The sequence below is a fragment of the Lycium barbarum genome, chromosome 8 (assembly GCF_019175385.1).
Source record: "Lycium barbarum isolate Lr01 chromosome 8, ASM1917538v2, whole genome shotgun sequence".
NCBI lineage: Eukaryota > Viridiplantae > Streptophyta > Magnoliopsida > Solanales > Solanaceae > Lycium > Lycium barbarum.
Window position 1 is genome coordinate 94,572,228 of NC_083344.1, and position 22,506 is coordinate 94,594,733.

Below are 22,506 nucleotides of genomic sequence, written 5' to 3' on the forward strand. Positions count from 1 at the left end.
CATGGGTATAGACTGGTTAGCTTCATGTTATGCCACGATATATTATAGAACCAAAGTTGTAAGATTCGAGTTCCCTAATGAGCAAGTCATAGAATGGGAGGGTAATTCAGTAGTACCCATAGGTAAATTTATTTCTTACATAAAAGCCAGAAAAATAATTTCCAAGGGTTATGTCTACCACTTAGTTCGAGTTAAGGATTCAGATGCCAGACTCCAACTCTCCAGTCCATCCCAAATGTACATGAGTTTCCAGAGGTCTTTACCGAAGATCTTCCAGGAGTCCCTCCTAACAGGGAGATTGACTTTGGAATTGATCTACTTCTCGGAACTAAGCCGATACGCCGAATAGAATGGCTCCAACAGAGTTGAAAGAGCTAAAATCCCAGTTAAATGATCTTCTTAATAAGGGGTTTATTATACCAAGTGTTTCGCCGTGGGGTGCGCCAGTTTTGTTTGTTCGAAAGAAGGATGGTTCCTTACGTATGTGTATTGACCACCACTACCAGTTAAACAAGGTCACCGTTAAGAACAGGTATCCTCTTCCCAGAATGGATGACTTATTTGACCAACTTCAGGGTGCCTAATATTATTTTAAGATTAACCTCAGATCAGGCTACCATCAGTTAAAGGTTAAGGAAGTTGATATCCCAAAGACCGTTTTTAGAACCCATTATAGCTATTTTAAATTTCTTGTTATGTCGTTTGGGTTGACAAATGTGTCAGCTGCTTTCATTGACCTTATGAACAGGGTCTTCAAGCCTTATCTTGATCTATTCGTCATTGTCTTAATTGATGACATTTTGGTATATTCCCGTAGTAAGGCTGATCATGCAGAACATCTCAGAATAGTATTGTAGATTCTTAAAGATAGCAAACTTTTTGGAAAATTCTCCAAGTGTGAGTTTTGGCTTAAGTCAGTGGCATTCTTAGGACATGTGATCTTAGGTGAAGGTGTTAAAGTTGATTCTCAAAAGATTGATGCCGTAAGGAGTTGGCCCAGACCCACCTCAATAACTGATATAAGAAGTTTCTTAGGTCTGGCAGGCTATTATAGACATTTCGTAGAAGGATTTTCTTTTATTTTTGCTCCGTTAACTAAGTTGACTCAGAAGAAGGTTAAGTTTCAATAGTCAGATGCTTGCGAGCGAAGCTTTGAAGAGTTGAAGAAGAGATTCACTTCTGCTCCAGTTTTAACGCTGCCAAAGGAAACCGAAGGGTTCGTAGTTTATCGTGATGCTTCGGGAGTTGGTCTCAGATGTATATTAATGCAACATGGTAAGGTTGTAGCTTATAGGAAAGCGAATGTTGTAGCCAATGCTCTTAGTCGGCGTTCCATGCGAAGTTTAGCCCACGTTAATAAAGATAAGAGAGTTATGACTAGGGAAGTCCACCGTTTGGCCAGTCTTGGAGTTCGACTTTTAGACTCCGAGGACGGCGATGTGGTTGTTCAGAATAGAGTTCTTTCCTTCTTAGTCGTTGAAGTTAAAGAGAAATAATATACGGATCCCTACTTGTTGCAGCTGAAGGAGGGGATTCACAAGCATAAGACAACGCCTTTTGAACAAGAGGGAGATGATGGTACCTTGAGGTACCAAGGCATATTATGTGTTCCAAATGTAGATGGGCTCAAAGAGCGAATCATGTCAGAAACTCACAACTCCAGGTATTCCGTTCACCCAGGTTCCACTAGGATGTACCATGATCTTAAAGAGATGTATTGGTGGAATCATATGAAGAAGAATGTGGCAGATTTTGTAGCTAAGTGCCCGAAATGTCAGCAAGTGAAAGTCGAACACCAGAGGCCTGGTGGCTTGGCTCAGAATATTGATATTCCTCTCTGGAAATGAAAAATGATCAATATAGACTTTGTATCAGGTTTACCTCGTTCAGCTAGGAGGCATGACTCTATTTGGGTAATCGTTGATCGGCTTACTAAGTCGTCGCACTCTTTGCCAGTCAAGACCATAGATTCTGCAGAAGATTACGCTAAGTTATATGTTAATGAAATTGTCAGATTGCATGGGACCCCAGTGTCTATTATCTCAGATCGTGATGCTCAGTTCACAGCGAACTTCTGGAAATCCTTTCAGAAAGGATTGGGTGCCAAGGTGAACCTCAACACAGCTTTTCACCCGCAGATAGATGGTCAGGCAAAGCACACTATTTAGACTCTTAAGGACATGTTGAGAGCATGTGTCCTAGATTTTAAAGGTAATTGGGATGATCACTTACCCCTCATTGAGTTTTACTATAATAACAGTTATCATGCTAGTATTGGGATGGCATCATTTGAAGCTTTGTATGGGCAAAGGTGCAGGTCACCGATTGGTTGGTCTGGATTAGTGAAGCAGAATTGTTAGGGCCGGATTTGGTGTATCAGGCTATGGAGAAAGTCAAGTTGATTCAAGAGCGTTTGAAGACAGCTCAGAGCTGCCAAAAGTCTTACAAAGATGTGAGGTGAAGGGACTTAGAATTCCAAGTTAATGATTGGGTGTTCCTTAAAGTCTCACATATGAAGGGTGTTATGAGATTTGGTAAGAAAGTCAAGCTTAGTCCCAGATACATTAGACCTTACAGAATTCTGCGAAAGGTCAGTCTAGTAGCTTATGAACTTGAGTTGCCACAAGAGTTGGTTGCTGTACACCCAATGTTTCATGTGTCTATATTGAGAAAGTATGTAAGAGACCCGTCATTGGTTTTCCCTGCTGATACTATAACAGTTAAGGATGATTTGACCTATGAGGATATCCCCCGTAGCCATTCTTGATCATCAGGTTCGCAAGTTGAGAACTAAGGAAGTGGTCTGAGTAAAAGCGTTATGGAGAAGTCAAAAATTTGAGGAAGCTACATGGGAAGCCGAGGGGGATATGAAATCTAAGCACCCATTTGTGTTTGAAGAGTAAGCAGAGAACTCTCAAGGTAACTTTCCATAGCCCATGTCATGTATCCAGTGCTTATGTCTCATGCTTCAGTATTCATATTTCCATGTAATCACGTCATTTCATGTCCCATATTTCATGTCATGTTCCTTTCATATTTATGTATTCAATCCATGTCCACTCTCAATCTTAACCATGACCCATCATTCGAGGACGAATAATCCCAAGGGGGAGATATTGTAACATCTCGTACCTTTAAACTAGGTTACGTTCATGATTTGAGACTTAAAATACCAATGAGAAATGTGGGAAAAAAATTCATCTCAGTTCAAAAAAATCCCACTTACACGACCAGTTATACGGACCGTATAATATTATATGACTGGTATTTTCAGTTCATGTTATGCAGGTGGAGAAATTTCAGTTTCTGTCAAAGTTCTAAAACATTATACTGACCGTAGTCGTGTTCGTATAATATTATACGAATCGTATGTTCAGTCCGTGAAAATCATTTGGGAAATTCCAGTTTTTGGGATTTTAATTATTGTTAAGTACGACAAATTTATACGAACCGTATAAGTTGAGCGTATAACTTCCCGACGCAGTTAAGTATAAATACATCGTGTTCAGTTCTTTTTCCACTTTTCACATTCCCCAAGCCCTAGAACGAAGGAGTTCTTCTCCTAACAATCCAAAACATCAAGGTATGTCAATCCAAGCCCTTCCAAATCAATTCTAATATGTGTTCTCATAATCTAACAATGGAATCAGTGTTCTTAACATAGGGTTTTCAAGAAAACCCATTTAAAGGACTCAAGACTTAAACCTTGGAATTCTTCTTCCAAAATCAGATTGTTATTACACGTTTGGAGCATTACCAGGTATGTAGAGTTTCTATCCACGTGCGGGAATATATTTGTTCTTCCCTATGCCACGTTCTTCCATGATTATATGCAAGTTCTCTAAAAACTAGGGTTTTAGCCATGTTCATGATAACCCTAGGTCTATGTACTATATTATATTAAGCTTTGTGATATAATCTCGTTGTTGTGTTCTTGATATTTCATTTTGATTATTGAGAATCTAGTCGTAATCCATGAACACCCATATCTCATCTTCTATGGGTTCTAGCATGCATGTTTTTATATAAAAATGCTTATTTCATGAATATCCTACATGTCTACAAGTTCTCATGAAATTGTATTATATAATTACCTTCCTGCCATGATTCAAGATACATACATTTTAAATACAAGTTATTTCATGAAACCATGTTTACAAGTTATTTTCGTGAAATCATGATTACAAGTCATTTACAAGTTAATTCACGAAAATCATGGGCTTCTTAGCTAGCTATATGATCTTCATGTTTTTGGGAGATGCACAAGTTACCGACAAGGCACAGATAACCTGAAATAATAGCCACCGTAGGACAAGGATCGCTCCGCCCAGTTAGGACGATTCCTTAATTTTACACTGAATGGATCCATTAGACATGTTACACCTTATACCCTGACAAGGTATGGGGGCTCTGCTGGTCCGGCGAGGTATCAGACTCCACGTACCCCCGTGGTGATATCATGTTATCGGTTTATGAAATGCTCTCCCTACTTACCATGTTTTTACCCATGTTATATGTGTGTGTATGTATATGTATATGTATATGTATATGTATATGCGTGTGTGTGTGTGTATGTGTGTGTGTGTATAAGTGATAGGGGGGTTATGTTTTTATTTCAATATAAATATAAATATGGCTCTAAATATAAAGTGGTTTTTAGCAAATATTTTAAACAATCCTACTCGGTACTCCCTCACTCCTTGATTCCTCTTATCATCTAGGTATATTTCTTATTTTCTCCCAATTTTTACGTTTTTTTTATAACTCTGTCCAGTTATGAATCTTATTACACTGTTCACCTCTTTCTCTTAATCTTAGTTCTTAATATCCCTCTTCTTTAACCACACCCCGGTTACCACGGCCAACATCGTCCCTTATCATTTGGAAATTAAAACGGTCTTTCAAACACCTAGGAATTTATAGGTTAATCCATCGAATATATTAAGAAATTAAGAGAATAACCATATACTAAGAGTAATAGATTCATAATAACAAGTAAGTAATTACTCAAACATTATCACATTAATATTTTAATTAAACATGGAATAATTTAAATAGTAGGTAGATTAGTACAGAAAACATAGATAAAAACTTACATGACTTGAAGATGCAGAGAGGTTTCCCTTTCGGGGAACCCAAAAACTACTTCACACTAAGAGAAAATTACTGAAAGCTTAATATTATTTTTACAAGGGGGTTTATATTACAAAAGGTTTGGACGGAAAAAGGAGTTGGGGCATTGTGAAAGAGAAGGGGAATATGGAGAAGTTTGTTGAGAGAAGTGCCAGATGTTTTTTTCTCGATGCTCTTGCTTCTCCACAAATGCTGCTATTTATAGGTGTCTGGCGGACTTCAACGCTAGATTTTAAATTTGTGAAGAATCTTTTGAGTTCAGCCGGGTGCTCTTAGGGCCCCATCGTCACGTGAAACTTTTCAAAAGATACTTTATATTTTTGTCTGTTTGCTGAGCTGTCTCATTACTTTATTAAAGTTACTTTAATAAAGTCCGGTCTTCTTTTTCTGAGATGTCTTTGTCGTATTGCTTCCACTAAAAAGTCTTCTTTTTCTTTTCTTAAAATATCATTGTCTTGTTCCTTTTTTTCTTTGCTGAAAAGTCTTTTTCTTGTGCCTTCTTTATTGCTTTCACTAGAGTTTTGGTATCAATTCACTAGAGTCTTCTTTTTCTGAGACTTCTTCTTTTTGCTATCATTTCTACTACGGAAAAGGGTCAAATATACCCTTGTATTATGAGAAAATGGTCAAATATACCCTTCGTTATACTTTGGGTTCAAATATGTCCCTATCGTTATACTATTGTATCAAATATACCCCTCCTCCGTTAAAATTGTCCAAAGTGGACATCCAAGCCTATGTGGCACTGGCATTTGATGAGGTGGATGCCACGTGGCATTGCCACCTCATCACCCCTGCCACCTCTTCCCAATCTCTCTTTTCCAACTCCGGTCAGTTTCTCCCCCTTCTTGTTTTGCGGATCTTTTTTATTTTTATTTTCAATTTGTGTTTTATTTTTCTTGCGTAATTTGCGTTGAATTTGAGAATCCCACCAAATAAGGCAGAACCGATGTCTTGTTTCGTATGTGTGTAATCTATTGGATTTCCATAGATCTATTTGTTTTAGTGCAGTCACTCGAATCGGTGATTTTCTTGGTTGTTAACTTTCTGCAGATCTGCTTGGCTGAATTATAAAATCCCCCATCACCGCGCAAAAGAAATTTAAAGGAAAAGTTTATGTATATCATTTCTGTCAACTAATGTTTGCATACCAGAGATAAAAAGATAATGTTTTGGGCCAATAAGGTTGCAGGTTGCATACTTTGGTCTGTGCAGCAAACTGAAATAGTATGTCATTTTGCTGTGAGTTTTCGATGGGAGCAGTTCATGCAATTCATTGAAAATAAAAATGAGCAGGAGCCGCAAGAACAAGAAGGGGGAGAACCTTACCGGAGTTGGAAAAGAGAGATTGGGAAGAGGTGGCAATGCCACGTGGCATCCACCTCATCAAATGCTAGTGCCACATAGGCTTGGATGTCCACTTTGAATAATTTTAACGGAGGAGGGGTATATTTGATCCAATAGTATAACGATAGGGGTATATTTGAACCTAAAGTATAACGAAGGGTATATTTGACCATTTTCTCATAGTACAGGGGTATATTTGACCCTTTCCGTTTCTACTAAAGTCTTTTTCTGAAATGTCTTCAACCGTCTCTTTTGACTTTGTGTTATCATTATTTTTCTCCATTAATTAATCTAGGTGTCCAAATTGTGTAGACCAACCGAATCAAAACTCATGCCTGAATCTACATCATTTGGATCTTGAGAGTCTTGAAATGCACTGTCCTGAAAATTAATATCATCTCCTTCGAAATCTGAACTATGGACTGGTGACATCCCTTGACTTGGAGATAATTCTGGACTAGGATTTTTAACTATATGTTTATCTTGTTCTTTTGTCTGGAATTTTTTTTTTAGTGTCTCTTTTACTATATTTTCTATTTTTTCGTTCGTTTTCTTTTTTGCAAGTATGCTTTTCTTTGTAGAAGTTGCTCCTTGCGTAAGTGTCTTTGGTAGTCTCCGTCTTGTTTGGAGAGATGAACATCCTTCATCTTCATTTTTTGGCAAAGTGACAGCCATCAACGGATTTGATGAGTCTTTACCGGTTACCGTTTGAACCGGACTAGCTGTATCTTTACCCGATACAGTGGGTCCAACTGCATTCAATGGGGAATGCACACCCGTCTCATCCATTTTTGTCTGAGATGGAGAACTCTGAGATTGCACTAATCCATTTTTCCTAAATCTTTTATAAAATTTCTAGCATAATTAACTATTCCTAAATTTTTTGTAATTCTTTAACATCGTCTAACTTATCTGGCATTTCCAAAGCTTTTTTGGCTATATGAGGTTGTAACTTTATTTTACCCTTCCTAGTACTACTCCTAAAAAGTTTATATAATTTTTACATAATTTCATCTTTTTCTTACTAATTATTATTCATTTTCTACAAATGGTCTAAACACAGTTTGTAGGTGTCCTGAGTGTTCTTTAATATCTTTACTAAATACTAGTATATCATCTACATATACTAATACAAACCTTTTGTATTCTCCAAATATACTATCCATTTTTCTTTGAAAAATCGACGGAGCTGTCTTTAATCCAAATGACATTACTAACCATTCGAAATGTCCTTCAGGACAGGTGAATGCAGTCCATTCTATACTTTCTTCATGCATTCGTACCTGCCAGTATCTCGATTTACAATCAAATTTACTAAATATTTTCTTTCGTTGTATTATATTTATTAATTATGTTTTGTTTGGTAACTTATATCCATCTGTCCTAGTATTATCGTTAAGTCTTTTATAGTTTATTACCATTCTCGCCTTTCCTCTTACTATTTCGCTATGATTGCTTACCATAAATGTTGCAGATCTATGTTTAGAAATAGATCTCCGTATTACCCCTAAACCCAATAGTTCTTTTATTTGTACTTTAAAATCTTCTACATCTTGATTTGTTGCTTCAATTGAAGCTGTTTTAATTACATTGTCTGAATTTATTATATCTAATTTACATACAATCCTATTATTTTTCCAATGTTTTAATGGTTTTTCTCCTATAATTTCTATTTCATCTAGTATTTTTATTATATTATCTAGGTCTTTTTGATTTTTTATTACTCATATTCTTTCTATTCCTGTTTTAAAATTATATACTCTGTTTGTATATCTATTAAAGTATAATTTTTTTCTAACGAATCTTTGTCTCCTAGAATTTCTTCTTCTTCTAGAGATAATTTTTTTTTTATTTTTGTCTTATCTTTACAACATGTATTATTCTCTTGAAAATCTTTACAACAACTATCTTTTTTCTTTTGCAGGTTTATTCGATCTGTGGTACAGATCTTCTTATGAGGGATTCTAGTTTCAGTATTAAGGACTTGTACGGGTGTATGAGTAATATTTTTTAAGAAAATTACTCCATCTCTTGTAATCATACAACTGCCATTATTATGTAACATAAAGTCTAATCCTATGACAAAATCTACATTTATATTAAGGTCTCTTACCCATATCTTGTCCATTTTATAGCTTGGTTTGTAAAATTCTGAACATGTATTTATAAAGCTACTGTAGGCCTTATGAACATAATGTCTATATATGTTATGTGTTTCATCCATTTGCATGGCTGCAACAGGTTTTTCTAGAATTTTTATTAAATTAGGTGGAACTATTCTTTTATTTATTATGTACTTTGTGCACCCTAAATCTACTAATGCTAATGTTTCTATCTCATAATAATCTATTTTAATTCTTGCAAGTATTTTTATTGTTCCTAATTTTTTATCTTCGTTACATACTAATGCTTCATGGTCTTCTATACTCATTAATTCTGCTTGAGAATCTTCTGGTATTGTTCTTAATGGTCTCATTATTGGTTTTATATTTGATAAACTTATTTCGTCATCTTCACTATCTACTTCTTTTTGTTTTCCTTTTTCTAGTTTACATTATCTAGTTTCTAATTCATTTATTCTTGTTTCTAATGTTATCATTCTAGATTTATAGTAGGGTCTTCAATTTTCTTATGAGTTTCTTCTTTATTTATTTTTGTTTTAAATTCTTTTTCTATACACATTGTACATCCTTCTATATAACAATTTTTACATTTAACCCATTTATCTCTACTAGGATACCATTTACAAAGAAACACACATTACTATCTAATCCTTTATTTCTTTCAAACTCATGGTTACAATCTTCCGCTATATTTTCTAAATTATCTATTGCTTCTAAGTCTAGGTTTTCTAATCCTATTTCATTAATTAATTCTTCTGCTTCTGAGTCTGATGAGTCTGTTTTGATTTTTTCTTCAGTGTCTACACTTATTATAGAATATATACTTTCTGTATCTAACATATATTCATCTACATTTATTAATGTTTCTTGAAAATCTTCAATTAGCTGAGAATTTCTTGTCTTATTATTTATTCTTTTTGGACATGTATTTGCTAAGTGTTCTACACTTCCACAAGTAAAGAATTCTAGTTTATTTTTATAATTTCTAACTGTTCTGTATTTTCTTACATGCCTATTTCTGTCTAAGTAAGGTTTTCTAGCCGCTGACTTTCTGTATTGTCCAGGACCCTTTTTCGCTGTCCCGAACCATAGCATCACGATTGCATGACCCTTGCCATTTGCGATCACGGCCAAGAACCACACGACTGTGATGCCTAGCCGAATCAACAAACCTTCGCAATCATGGAATAATATTGTGATCAGGATGACCGTTGCCATCAAACACTATACGCGATCATGATCCTTCCCACATGATTGCGATCCTTGCTGTAATAGAAATTGAAATATCTGGGGTATCCATTTTAGCATTTTGGTGCCCGAAACTTATCCGAACCCCTCAGGATGCAAATCACACCGAAAATACTCTATGAACTTGTTGGAATGCTCAAAACTCTGATCCGGGTCATCTAATCACATTTTTGATTGCAGTAACCTCTTAATCCTTAGTTCAACTAGTATGAACTCAAGTGTCTGATACACTCCCGAGCCTCTCGGGATTCATCCAAACTATCCAACTAAGTCATAAATCGCATTACATACTTATAGGAACTTTCGAACCTCGAATCCGAATCTTTATACCTTGAATGTTAACTTTGGTCAACCCTCATTTTATTTTTCCCTCAAGAACCCTAGTTTTTAGTTTTCTTCTTTGATACTTTCCTGAATACCTCGAGAACTGTGACACCCATCTCCGCAAGTCATAATATGCATTTGAACCTATGGAAAGTGTTATTTAGAGAAAAATAATTATAGTATTCAAAACGACTGGACGGGTCGTTACATCACGATATCGCATGGAGGTAAGAAGTTCTGGACTAAGTTGGTGTGTTCGATGATCTAATCAAATAATAGTACTATGATTCGAGAGAAAATAACAATATGTTCTCGAACACTACATTGGAAGTGTGTTGAATAAAGAATAGACAGTAAATGCCTTTATTAATTATGGACGCTTTATTTTGTCTCTGCTTATAAAGGCCAAGCCGACACAATAGGCATTACGATGCGAAGAGTTTTACTTGCAGAAATAGAAGGAACATGTATCACAAGTGTAAAATCTGAGAAAGTCCCATATGAAATTCTTTTAAGCTAGAGTATGATTAACCTCTGAATTTAAAATCACTATTTATAAACCCCGTGTTGACCATAATTCACAAGAAAATTCTATAGTCTTAGTAAGAGAGGGAAGGGTTAAGAATTGATGGTGTGAGATATCACAACGAATATAAAAGACCGTGCTAAGTTCGCACGATCCATGTGCAATAACACTACAAATATTCTGAATCTATTTTATTTTTGAGAAACTTACAGAAACAACTATAGTTTTGAGGCTTCTAACAAGCCATTGCTATAGTTTAGCTAATTACAGCTCGCATCTACTAATTCCTTGCCATAGGGTGTATTTCGTTGTATTCAATTCAGATATATTCATTAGTAGTTACTTTTACACTGTATTTAATTCATTGTATTCACCAAAAAAAGGGATATTCGGCTGTATTCAATCCACTGTATTAATTTGTTGCTACTTTTACAATGTATTCAATTCACCGTACTGTATTCAAATAACGAAAATTCAACAAATACGGAGATTTGCTTGAAAAAAATCTCCTTTGGAATACATAAAATACAGGCAAAAATATTAAATTTTTATTGTATTTACTTTCAAAAAGAAAAATACACTTAAATCCGGTCAGATCTGAGCTGGGCAGATCTGGGAAATACATTTAGAAAATTCGTTGAAATAAAAATAAATTGTATCTACACTTAAAATAGAGAATACATACAATAATATATTGTATTTACACTAGATGTATTTTCTGGCGCTTCGTCGGAAAATTTTTCGTCGAATTTACGAAATAAAAATAATGTCAGAAGATAGATCCGCCAAGATCTATCGTTTCATGTATGTTTCATGGGGTGAAACTTGAAATTGGCCGGAACTCAACGAATATGAGAAATAAATTTCGATTTTCCTTAGTTTTTCTCAAATCTACGAAATTCTATGAGGAACTGAAAGAAATGGGTTGTGGATTCGTGTAGAGGAGGATAAGAGCAAGAGATGGTGAAAATTTGCAATCATTTGGAGACCGTCGGTTAACAGTAGCGATTTCAAACGATGGCAGTGCAGAGACGGTCTGGCGGCGCTCTGGTGGTGGTGACAGAGAGGTTTTGAGAGAGAAGATGGTTCTTAGGGTTGTGAGGAGGAGGGAGAGATCTGAAAATTGTGTGTGGATGGTAAATTTGCTATAAAATGCATACATTACCTATGTATTGTAATTATTTCAAACTATAGTTGTGAATGGTAAATACCCAGCGGATGTTAGTTATACCATATAACGATTCCTTTGATTTTCAGTCAACTTTGAGGCCCATGAAAAAAACTAATGTTGGCTTTAAATATTTTATTTTTCTAGCAAGGATTTTTCTTGATAGGTTTTGCTATATCATTTTAAATTCCTTTTGCTGCTGTTCTTTGTTTGATCTAAAAATGTTGCCGCCTTTTCACTTTGAGAGGACCCCGCAATTGTTTCACGGTTAAAATGAGAAGAAGCACGTAAGGGGGAGGCTTTCGTAACTAACATTCAGAGAATTAAATATGTTCAAATCTTTCTATTCAGATTTGCAAATTTTCGGTGGGACATAGACAGACATAGTGTTGGGATGAGTAGATATTATATTATAGTAATATGATATTATATTATAGTAATATTTTGCGGAATGGAAGAAAAGTAGTGGTTATTATATTATACTATAATGCAATTTTACCATGATTCGCCAAAAAGTAGTATTTACAAAATGTGATTGTTAACTGCCTTTCTTTAACACTCCGTACTTTTTAATTAAAGAAGGGAAAAAATGGTAGAATGTCCACAGATAAGCTAGGACATATTCCACCAAGAGTAGAAAAAAGTAATATGAACATTTAATAGAGTGAGAAATTAGGCAAATCAAGGAAGTACTTTTTGATAGTTAATTTTTCTATTAAATATAAGTGCTAAAATAGGACCAACACAGCATTAACAAATTGTACATATAGCATTCCATGTTGTACCCATTTATTTTTATTATATTCTATTTTATATTATATACTATATTTCTAATCTAATATATATAAGTGTGAAGAGAGGACTAACACAGCAATACAAACTTGTAGCACAAGCTCTATAAATTGTACATTTTAACCACATATGTCATAGTACTGAATATTTATTCTCTCCTCATGTATACACGTACGCACTTCAATTTTAATTCTTCAACACATATTTATTTCCTCCGTGTATTTTTACTTGTTCATAAATGAAGTACTCAACATTGCTAAAAATATATGTCCAAATTACTTGTTCATTTACAAAATCAAGATAAAATTAATTAAATTTTTCCCATTTTATCCTCTTTGTCCCATATTACTTGGCCACATTACTTTACTAATTATATATAAGTGCCAAAGGAGGACCAATACAACATTAACAAATTGTACATAGAGCATTCTATGTTGTACCCATCTATTTCTATTATATTATATTCTATTCTATATTATATTTCTATTGTATATAAGTGCCAAAGGAGGACCAACACAACATTAACAAATTGTACATAGAGCATTCTATGTTGTACCCATCTATATCTATTATATTCTATTCTATATTATATTTCTATTATATATAAGTGCCAAAGGAGGACCAACACAACATTAACAAATTGTACATAGAGCATTCCATGTTGTACCCATCTATTTCTATTATATTTTATTCTATATTATATACTATATTTCTAATATATATAAGTGTTAAGAGAGGACTAACACAACAATACAAATTTTTAGCACAGGCTATATAAATTGTACATTTTAACCAACTGCTTTTTTATTCCACGTGACATATGTTATAGTACTGAATATTTATCTCTTCTCATGTATACACGTATGCACTTCAAATTTAATTCTCCGACACATTTATTTCATCTGTGCACTTATACTTGTTGACTTTTGACTTTTCAAGTTCTTTAAGAATTAATAAATGAAGTACTCCCTCCGTTCCATATTACTTGGCCACATTACTAAACTACTTTTTTATCCCACGTGGACATATGCCATAGTACCGAATATTTATTCTCTCCTCATGTATAAACGTATGCACTTCAATTTTAATTCTCCAACACATATTTATTTTTTCCGTGTACTTTTACTTGTTCATAAATGAAATACTCAACATTACTAAAAATATATGGCCAAATTACTTGTTCGTTTACAAAATCAAGATAAAATTAATTAAATTTTTCCCATTTTATCCTTTCCGTCCCATATTACTTGGCCACATTACTTTACTAATTATATATAAGTGCCAAAGGAGGACCAACACAGCATTAACAAATTGTACATAGAGCATTCCATGTTGTACCCATCCATTTCTATTACATTATATTCTATTCTATGTTATATTTTTATTATATATAAGTGCCAAAAGAGGACCAACACAACATTAACAAATTGTACATAGAGCATTCCATGTTGTACCCATCTATTTCTATTACATTATATTCTATTCTATTCTATATTATATTTCTATTATATATAAGTGCCAAAGGAGGACCAACACAACATTAACATATTGTATATAGAGCATTCCATGTTGTACCCATCTATTTCTATTATATTCTATTCTATATTATATACTATATTTCTAATATATATAAGTGTGAAGAGAGGACTAACATAGCAATACAAATTTGTAGCACGGGCTATATAAATTGTACATTTTAACCAACGACTTTTTTATTCCACGTGGACATATGTCATAGTACTGAATATTTATCTCTTCTCATGTATGCACGTATGCACTTCAAATTTAATTCTCCGACACATTTATTTCCTCTGTGCACTTATACTTGTTGACTTTTGACTTTTAAAGTTTTTTAAGAATTAATAAATGAAGTACTTCCTCCGTCCCATATTATTTGGCCACATTACTAAACTACTTTTCTTTCCTACGTGGACATATGTCATAATACTAAATATTTATTCTCTCCTCATGTATACATGTGCACACTTCAATTTTAATTCTCCAACACATATTTATTTCCTTCGTGTACTTTTACTTGTTCATAAATGAAGTACTCAACAATAACAAAAATATATGTCCAAATTACTTATTCATTTACTAAATCAAGATAAAATTAATTAAAGTTTTCCCATTTTATCCTCTCCGTCCCATATTACTTGGCCACATTACTAAAAATATATGTCCAAATTACTTGTTCATTTACAAAATCAAGATAAAATTAATTAAATCTTTCCCATATAACCTTAGCAATAAATGTCCTTGAAAATAGTCAATTTTGATTACAATGTATTTATTAGAGAGAGATAGGGTAAGATAGTAAAATACATCTTTTATTTATGATTTTTTAAGAGGCGTGCAAAAGGGAAAGTAACAAGTAATATGGGACGTAGGGAGTATATATTTTACCAATATATTCATATTTATTGGTGTAAGTCTCAATAGCCTTCGAAAATGATTTGAAAATTAGTAATCAATGTGAAGGGTAAAATTAATAATAAGAACAAAAATTTCTTTCTCTTGATATGTTAACGTGGACAAGTAAAAGTAAATGGAGGGAGTGACTTTTATCCATGTTTTTCTTATTTGTCAATACTTTAAACGTGAAGAGAGGAAGAACATTAGCAACACAAATTTATACTAAAAGTTATATAAATTATACACTTTAACCAACTACTTTTTTATCCCACTTGGACATATGTCATAGTACTGAGTATTTATTCTCTTCTCATGTATACACGTATGTACTTCAATTTTAATTCTCCTACACATAACTTGTCCACTTTTAACTTTTCACATTCCTTAAGAATTAATAAAGGAAGTATATATTTTATCATAATATTCATATTTATTGGTGTATAATCTCAATAGCTTCAGAAAATGATTTGAAAATGGGTAATTAATGTGAAGGGTAAAATAAGAAGAAGAAAAATTTCTTTTTCTTGATATGTTAATGTGGACACGTAAAGTGAAGGGAGGAAGTAACTTTTATCCCCGTTTTCCTTCTTTGTCAATACTTTACTTATTTTACTCTCCTTTGCAGTCTCTGATTATTGTTTCTTTAAATTTACAAAATGTATTACTTTATATTTTCATTTCGGAATTAAAATTTGATGATTTAAGATATAACATATATCTTTCTAATTTTATTTCTTTGTAACAATGTTTTTTATCTATAATTTTTAATCTAAAAAATTATGATATATTTTTTAATTATTTTAATAAAAATATTTTATTATTTCATAAAATACATTTTGTATATGTTGCTATATACAATAACAATTAGAATGTTTTTAAAAGTTATTTTCAAAATACAAACCTGAAAGACTGGCTAATAAAGTGAATAGACATGTTCGGCCCGTGCATCGCACAGGCATGTATTGCTAGTTTATTAGATATAAGTGTCCAAGAGGGACTAACACAGAATGCTTGTACCACAAGCTATATAAATTGTACACTTTATCAACTACTTTTTTATTCCACGTGGACATATGTTATAGTACTGAATATTTATTCTCTTCTCATGTATACACGTATGCACTTCAATTTTAATTCTCCGACACATTTATTTCTTCCGTGTACTTTTACTTGTTCACTTTTGACTTTTCGAGTTCTTTAAGAATTAATAAATGAAGTACTCCCTCCGTCTCATATTACTTGACCACATTACTAAACTACTTTTTTATCCACGTGAACATATGTCATAGTACTGAATATTTATTCTCTTCTCATGTATACACGTATGCACTTCAATTTTAATTCTCTGACACATATTTATTTCCTCCGTGCATTTTACTTGTTCACTTTTGACTTTTCACGTTCTTTAAGAATTAATAAATGAAGTACTCTCCCCTCCCATATTACTCGGCCACATTACTAAAAATATATGTCCAACTTACTTGTTCATTTACAAAACCAAGATAAAATTAATTAAATATTCCCCATCTTACCCTTAGTAATAAATGTTCTTGAAAATACTCAAATGATTAGAATGTATTTATTGGAGAGAGATAGGGGTAAGATAGAAAATATATCTTTTATTTATGATTTCTTAAGGAGCGTGCAAAAGGTAAAGTGGCAAGTAATATGAGACGGATGGAGTATATATTTTACCATAATATATATATTTATTGGTGCAAGTCTCAATAGGCTTGGAAAATGATTTGAAATGAGTAATTAATGTGAAGGGTAAAATTAATAATAAGAACAAAAATTTATTTCTCTCGATATGTTAACATGGACAAGTAAAAATGAACGGAGGGAGTGACTTCTATCTTCGTTTTCCTTCTTTGTCAATACTTTAAACGTGAAGAGAGGACGAACAATAGCAATGCAAATTTGTACCACAAGTTATATACATTGTACACTTTAACTAACTACTTTTTTATCCCTCTTGGACATATGTCATAGTACTAAGTATTTATTCTCTTTTCATGTATATACTTATGCACTTCAATTTTAATTCTCCTACACATATTTATTCCCTCCGTGCACTTGTGCTTGTCCACTTTTGACTTTTCACGTTCTTTAAGAATTAATAAATGAAGTATATATTTTATCATAATATCCATATTTATTGATGTATAGTCTCAATAGCCTTAGAAAATGATTTGAAAATGAGTAATTAATGTGAAGGGTAAAATAAGAATAATTTTTTTTCTTTCTCCTGATATGTCAACGTGGATAAGTAAAAGTGAAGGGAGGGAGTGATTTTTATCCCCGTTTTTCTACTTTGTCAATACTTTACTTATTTTACTCTCCTTTGCACTCTTTGATTATTGTTTCTTTACATTTATAAAATGTATTCTCTTCTCATGTATACACATATGCACTTCAATTTTAATTCTCCTACACATATTTATTCCCTCCGTGCACTTTTTACTTGTCCACTTTTGACTTTTCACGTTCTTTAAGAATTAATAAATGAAATATATATTTTTATCATAATATCCATATTTATTGGTGTATAGTCTCAATAGCCTTAGAAAATGATTTGAAAATAAGTAATTAATGTGAAGGGTAAATAATAAGAAGAAAAATTTCTTTTTCCTGATATGTCAATGTGGACAAGTAAAAGTGAAGGGAGGGAGTGACTTTTATCCCCGTTTTCCTTCTTTGTCATTACTTTACTTATTTTACTATCCTTTGCATTCTCTGATTATTGTTTCTTTACATTTATAAAATGTATTAGTTTATATTTTCATTTCGGAATTAAAATTTGGTGATTTGCGATATAACATATATCTTTCTAATTTTTATTTCTTTGTGACAATTCTTTTTATCTATAATTGTTAATATAAAAAATTATAATATATTTTTTAATTAATTTAATAAAAATATTTTATTAGTTTTGCTTTAAAAAATCCAATATATACAACAATGGTTCTTATGTTTGGATCTGAACAGTTAGTTAATTGAGATAGATATCAACCTGTCCGTATACATATAAGATATTAAAAAATTTAAAAGAAAAAAAAATCTAGAATCAAACTATTAATTTTCCCTCATATTCTTACTAATTTTCTTTTTCACATCGATGAACAACTTTCATTATCATGACAATGAGAAAAAAGTCCGACTTTTTCCATCTCAGAGACTTAATTCCATCATTTTTTTTTTAATTTTTAAACCTCATTTTTTAATTATAACTAAAGTGATGGTACACATTATAAATTTTGTATATGTTGCTATATATAATAATAATTATAATTTTTTAAAATGTTACTTTCAAAATACAAACCTTAAAGACTGGTTAATTAAAGTGAATAAACACGCATATATTGTTAGTTCTGCCCTAAGTAGTTAAATTAGCAATGAGAAGGTAAACGTTACTTCTCTGCCTATCTCCAAAACGATATGCTGCTAAGGCATTCCTTTCATTATTTAGGAAATCAAATAATTTAAAGTCGCTATCTATTGTTAACTAGTTTAAATATTATTTAGAGTATTTTTAACATCATTCTATGAAATGTAAAACTTGTTAGTAAAATGTATTCGAAAATGAACATAAATCAGAATATGAAAACAGTATCAAAAAGTATGTAAGAATCAAATCGAGCCCACTAAATTCACAGTATGTTCTTAAGGAAATTATTCCCCTCAATGTACCCGAGGTGTCGGAATATATTCTCCCAAGATAGAATGATTTACTCACAGTTGTAGCAGTACAACAAACTCCGGTGACAGCGAACTCACTCAACGGCCGTAAATCGTACGAAAATTTAATGATGTGCAAGAAGAACAAAAGAGAAAAAGATCAGAAAATTTGTAAGGAATATCTGATGAACGTCCGGTATATATAGCCATAGAAGCGTTGGTTCGGAAAGGTGCAACTCAAAGGTTGCACCCTTTCAGATGGGTTGTGTTCCAACAGATGGGCGGGAATAATTTAAATTATTTCGGGAAGGAAAACGGATTAGCGGGTCAGAAGGAAAAATGGGTCATAATTTGGATTTTAATTAATAATTAAAGAATTAAAAAATTAAGTAAATTTGGTCCAAAAAGATTAATCAATCAATCTATCATTTGACCAAATCCGAAGCCGAAACCGAGTCGGGCGGGCGACGACGACACGAGACTTGTCTTCTTCTCAGCCCATTAGCTACTAGAAGGAGTGCATCTATATTTAAGCACAAGAACTTTCCTTTCCACAACCAATGTGGGAGAAATGCTTCATCCAAAAAGCAAAAAGAAACAATTCAAAATTTTCCTTTTCCCTCAGTATTTTTTCCCTCCATTTTCCATACATCTATCACATTAAAACCTGACAATCCCCCACGTGAATGGGAAATGGCTATAATATAAAGGAATGCACGGACAAGTGTGTGATTTACAAGTAAAGATTAATTGCATCAAATAAGTAGGTTTCCCTTTGAACTTTCCGTACTGAACTTATATCCGATGTACTCGGTCAATCGGTAGCTATGATATCTTTGAAACGTCAAGCTTTGTTGTACACCTAGACAACATAAGTCACACAATTAACCCTTAACCTTCTATGGTTCTCACGGTTGTGTTCGTTTCAGCCATGAACACCGCCTGGTTTCATGAGTGCATAGAATAGGCCTTCACTATCATTCTCCTTGAAGAGGATTACACTTCGCGCTCACATAGGTGATTTCTAAATGTGTAATCCTATATATACATAATTTGGTCATATCTTAACAAACTTAGAAACCATTATAAAAACTTTAATGCTTTATTAACTCATTAAAAAGCCTTAACACTTTATCCTTATTTCTGAACATTGTCTTCATCATGAGAATGAGTTTAGTTATTTGACAATGTTGAACCTTCACTTATAAATTTTTTTGATCTTTTTGAACCTAGCTCTTGGGATCACCAATCTACTAGGTAAATTTACCGCCATGATGACTTGTCCTAGGCCTTAGCCCCATTCCTCTCAATGATCTATCAATTGCCTCTCTAGTTAGGCCTTTTGTACGTGGATCCAACACGTTGTCTCTCGACTTTACGTAGTCAAATGTAATAACACCATTAGAGACTAGTTGCCTAACGGTATTGTATCTCCGTCGTATGTGACGAGATTTTTCGTTATACATAACACTCCCTACCCTACCTATTGCCGCTTGGCTATCACAATGTATACATAGATGTAAGTACCCGTTTGGTCGTTATAGTCTTTTCGGTACTTTTGACCCTTTCCCGAGCTTATTTAGTTCACATTTGACCCGAAGAGACAGTTGACACGCTTCTCGAGGTATTTGGATAGGATTTGGGAGACTTTTTGAGAAATTCGGGCTTTAAGCGAAAAAAAGTTGATTCAAAGTTGACTTTTGGATAAACAGATTTTTTTTGGAAATCCGTCGATTCTGAGAGGTCTGGATGGTCTTTTAGAACTTGTCTGTATATTCGGTTTGGTTCCCAATGCACTTGGGTGTATTTTGTGATGTGGGTTGGGAAGTTGATGTTGAGGCATCGGGGGTTGACTCGGTCAACAAGACCTCCATTAGGAATTTCGAGGCTACGAGTGCGTTCGTAGCGTGTTTTTATGTGTGTCTGTGTATGTGGTATGTGAGTAGATGGCCTCGGGTGATAGTCGAAATTTTGGGATTGAGATTGTGATTATTTGGGGAATTCTGGTTCTGGTGCCCGCTATAGCGGCACCACTACCGCATCAGCGGCACCGTTATAGTGGTGGACTTGCCGCCACAGTGGCCCAGTGTAATATTGGCTGACTGCCATAGCGGTCTGAGTGGTCGTCGATGCAGGACCGCTGTTGCTGCAGAAGCGGTATCGGGCTGATTATTTCATTAATTGAGTATTAAAAGCCCTAAGTCCCTCATTCTTTATTATTTCGACTTTAGAGTTATTGAGAGCTTTTCAAGGTGATTCTTGGGGGAAACTCTTTGAGGTAAGTTTTTCTATTATCTTTGCTAATCCATGATTTCATTACCACCTTAGGATTCCATTAACATGCTTGTTTCTTGAGGGTTTGATGATTAAAAGAGGGTTCCATGAGTTCTTCTTTCTAGGCTTCTAAATCTTGATTATTGATTAGGTTAGCTTCATTAAGCATAGAATTGATGACTAAAACCTATAATTGCATGATTTCTGCCTAATTAGTGTCTAAATTATGGAATTGAAAGTTAGGGTTTATACCAAAATTTAGGGGTTTTGCCTAGAACCCGAAATTAAGTGAATTGTTGGTCCTTCTAGCTTGATATTGATGAGTATTGATCACTTAGCGCTTAATTTCATATTGAGGCCTATAGATTCCTAATTTCACCTTTCTAGTTCATAAACCCTATCCCATAGGTTGGGGATTTGGGTCTTGAATAGAAGTAGGATTTGAATGATGCTCTTTTTTATTCTAATTTCATGATTAAGATATTTTAGACTTTCATTATCTCGAGGCTCGAAGGAAAGGAAAGACTAAGGTGTGATTATTTGAGACTTTGCTGTTCGGCCTTCCAGGTAGGTTACGGTTTACCTTATGGTGAGACTTCAATTAGCAAAATGCATGTTTAGATGATATAGAATGCATGTAAGCCTTCGGGTATGAAACTGGGATGGATATTGTTTAGGTTGGGCCTTGTTGTATGATTTGGGGCTAGCCACCCCGTTGAGTTGTTGATTCATCTTGATCTATTTACTTGTTGGTTCATTGACACATTGAGACATTAGTAATTGTGGCTAGTGATATATCATATATTTGATATTGCGGTACTTACTCATTCGATACTGAGATGAGAATGGTGATTCATTGTGGCTTATTATGTAGCCTTACTGTTGATGTTATTTGTATGCCATGTGTGGTACTGTTTCAGATTACATTGGTTGTTGATATCACATTTCATCATATTCATACGCATTTCTATGATACATTGACATATGCAGGGTTCTGGTACTGATGATGATATGTGAGAGAGTGTAGCCTCTAAGGTTTCTACCGGAAAGCGTAAAAGAGATATGGGTGTTTGTTGCCCGAGGTTTCTTGTCGGGAACGATGGAGTGTCCGATGCCCGAGGTCTTTACCGAGATCGTGAGAGTGTGCTCGTGATCCGGGGTCATATTCCAGAGCGAGTGATACATGGACTTCGCGGGTCCCCCATGGGTCATGATCGCCGAGACGTGGAGTCATTCCATCTGGAACATGTTGTACAAAGCTGCATATGCATTTCATTCATCCTACATACATTATTGCATCACATTGTATCTCGATTTCTATTGATTATTGTGATACTGCTGTGATGTACTGGTTCGGATTGCTATACTGAGACTTCGCACCGTTGGGTTTAGATGCTATAACATAGGCGATGACTTGTACCGTGGATAGGGCTTATTGTTGACTTGTACTTGTTCGGTTATATGTATATTTTGCTTTG